This window comes from Monodon monoceros, unplaced genomic scaffold (genome assembly GCF_005190385.1).
Source record: "Monodon monoceros isolate NGI ecotype Baffin Bay Population unplaced genomic scaffold, NGI_Narwhal_1 Super_Scaffold_21, whole genome shotgun sequence".
Classification (NCBI taxonomy): Eukaryota; Metazoa; Chordata; class Mammalia; order Artiodactyla; family Monodontidae; genus Monodon; species Monodon monoceros.
Window position 1 is genome coordinate 105,303,363 of NW_021703778.1, and position 3,738 is coordinate 105,307,100.

Below are 3,738 nucleotides of genomic sequence, written 5' to 3' on the forward strand. Positions count from 1 at the left end.
AGTAGATGGGGAGGGAATTAGACTCATTTTTTTTTTTCAGGCAGATGTTGGGGTTAAAGCAGGTTGTTTGGTAACTGCTTTCATTTTGGAGGGGAAAGAAAGCTGGTTAGGAGAGAAAGGGTGGTTGTGGGAGAGAAGAGCAGAGAATGAGATAGAAATTCCTCGGCAGCCCAGCAGCTAGGGCCAAATGGAAAACAACCTTAGCAACAGAAGTACAGTTTGAGAGGAAGGAAGGGTGATCATAAAACGTTTTTGCATTGTTCTGTTCCTGCAAATTAATGTAGCCCTGAAAATTTATAAGAAAATGAGATCTTCATACCTTGTTAAAAAACAATTACAAAAAGAAAGGCATAACTATCAATAGCCACTTTTGTCCTCAAAAAAACTTTTTTCTTTAGATATTGCTGTATACACACAATCCATAACTAAACCAAACGGTAGCTGAAGGAAGAAAGGGAGGGGGAAAAAAAGAAGGACGCAACTTCCCTGCTGGTCGTACTGTGCATCTATCTCTTCACCTTTCATAGCAGGGAGGTTGAACAATCTTTTTTCATTTCCGTCTAGTCTTTTCACTTAAAAATGTATGAAAATATTCCAGTTCATGAGATTGTTTTTCACGAAAGATCAGCAGAGAATGAGGAGCTTTCATTTCTAGGGATAAATTCACTGAGGTGATGCTCAGTCTGCAATAGAGAAAGGCAGCTTTGGCTGGAACTGTATATTGCTCTGCTCTTCAGTGGTACCCCCAGGCTTTCTCTGTGCACTAAAAATAACTAATAACTACTAAGTTCACTTCAATTCTTCTGGAAGTACAACTCTACAACTTGAAATCAAACTGGTGCTTTCCATATAAAATCCAACTCTAATTAAAATAATATTTTATGGAAAATGTTCTCAGTTATTGTGATTGTTTTTTTATTCATTTGAATTGTTCCTTTGATTAAAAGGCAATTATCATTTGTTTCAGTAAGAAAATTAAAAGAAATCAACATCACCAGTAAAAGTAGCCCTCAATCCTGTTATGTACACCCCCAAAGTATGGCTTTTAAGAAGTTTCAAACAATTTGGATTTAATTGTATGTAACTGAGAACCTCTGAGTCACTGAAGACATGCCTAACTAGAAGAAACTAAGTCAATACTTTTGTAATGGGAATATTTGACAGAAAGTAAAGAAACAATAAAAGCAGATATTTCACAAAGTAGTAAAAGTCATGCAGACATTCACCTGCATTCCGTTTATGCACCCGTTTAACAAAATTAGTAGGCTTCTATATACCAGTATCGTAAAAACACCCATTTAACAAAATTAGTAGGCTTCTGTATCCCAGTACCGTAAAAACATCTTTAGCTAACCTATATTAATGCTTATGCATATGTATTTTATATACCATGCTACATATGGCTCAAATATACATTTATTTTTAAGTAGAAACTAAGAGCTAAACAAATATTAGCATTTCTAACTTTTTAACCACCCATAATTGGTGTTTATTTGTGATCTGTACACACCGAAGGAAAGCCAGAACCACGACATTCTGCTTAGGCTGTATTATGAAGCAAATATAAGTTTCTTTCTGTTTTGGGGTGTGCAAGAGTGAGGAATTTTGGACTGAGTGGCACTAAGATCTATATATGTTTTCAGTAAGCCAAGATGTAGTAATTTCATTCTTTAAACATTCACATTCTATAATTAAATAAAAGAAATACACAGTTTCAAAGACAGGAGAGGTAAGTCCAAGTCAAGCTATTATATCTCACAAAAGGAATGGTTTCAAATGATGCTAACATTTTTTTCCAGCAAAGAATTTTTCAAGGCAGATACAGCCAGATCTGTTGCACAAGTGGCAAAACAAATATTTTAAAAATGGTCTGTGGGGGGGATTTAATGGACTGATACTCTTTGAATGTTTATGATGAGTAATACTCCTTTGAAGAGTGTTGTGTGACTATCACACTCCTTAAAAATGGGGGAGGGGGGAGAAGTTTGGGGGGATGGACGTGTCCAAGCCTCCTAACTGTTGCTAATGGTGGAAGGATGTGACCTGTGTAGAAAAGGAAAGGATTCCACGCCAAGAGGGGAGCTGCAAAAGTCTATTGGTCCTATCATGTTTATTTTCTTTTGGGTACACATTTCAAAAACATAGCCTTTATATTAGGCTCTCATTTGCAGTTATGGCTTCACAGACAGTAGCCAGCTTGTATTAAAGTGCAATCCAATGCATCAGTCCAGTTTTGAAAAGAAGATGATGGACAGGAAAAATAAAGTGACAGTCTTATCAATGAAAGTCTCATTGGCAGCTGGAAACTAGGGAAGAAGGAAGCTTCAAAACAGGGTAGTGGGAGGAGAGCAATACTCTTTAGGTGAGTTTTGGGAAGATGCTAAGTAAAATACTGTTCAGAAATTGGGATTAATCGAGCAATTTAAATACAAATCTGCCGGAAATCGTGCTCTGTGCAAATGAAAATGAAGAAATTTATGCATATTCTAATTTTCCCTCTTTGGCTGCTATTTTGGAGGAAAAGACTTCTTTTGCTGATGGTGGGACTTTTTTGTTCTGCACAGGAAATGTGTAAATGAACACAAATGTGTGTTTCTCCCTTTCCATTTCTCTCCTCCGTCCCTCCTCCCCCTTTCAGCAATCAGGAGTTGTTAGGGTCCTACAGATCCCAGGGTTTCTCCCCATTCCCAGGATGACCGAGAGCAGGCAGGGCAGGGAGGGGAGTCAGGGCTCCTCTGGTTCACTAACCTTTGGAAATTAACCTAGAGTTTCCATTCCATCTTTGGACATTCAAAGAGAGTAGAGAGTGAGGAGGAGTCCTACATTTAATGCGATGAAAAATCATCTCGAAAGCTATTTCTTCCCAGTGACGACTTGGTTGGGGAGGTCTCAAAACTGAACTTATAAGCCATGTTGTGCAGATCCATTAACCATCAGCGCCGAGTTCAAACACTTTCCCTCTCGCGCCTTTGGGAATACACAGGGCTGGTGCATTTTAATTATATTAAGACCAGCAAGAAACTCTCTAGCTCTCTTATTCTGATGTAAGTCGCCCAGGGCTGGGAACGAGTGCAGTGGAGCGCTCTAGTCGTTCTGTGTTCTGTGGAATATGTCAGGGACTCCTGAGACGGTCCAATGAAGTGTGTGGGATGAAGGCAGGGGCGGGGGTGAGCCGGTCCCTTGAGAGAGGGACGACGGGCCGGGGGCTGGGGGTGGCGATGGAGAGGGAGGAAAAGAGAGGTGCTCCCTGTCCTATCCCTCCGCCTTTGCAGGCCAGGCCGAGAGCTTCAGAATTAATTCGGGGTCGAGAAAGACCAACAGAGGCAGACTCCGAGTTTCTATCTTCTTTTCCATACCCCGGATAAAAACCCTAGACCCAACTTTCTTCTTAACAATTTAGTTTGAAAAGGGCCCCACGGTGCCCACTCCGCCCCCACCGCCGCTCGCAAAGCGCCGCGCGAGCCCTGGGCGTTCGCCGAGGCCGGAGTCGGTCCTCTGTCGGGTCCATCAGCCGCTCCGCCGCCCCGGCCGGGGGCCTCAGAAAACAGGGCGGCCAGAACAAAGCCCCCGCTACGAGCCCTGCCTCAGATACATTTTCAGTGGCCCCGTTGGAACCCCGGACCCCCAGAGGGCCAGCTTTCTAACACCCACCCCGCCGCCCACTCCAGTGTTCCTCCCCCTAGGGAAGGGGGCGCCGCGCGGCCGACGCCAGACAGGACCGCACCCCAACACTGCCCG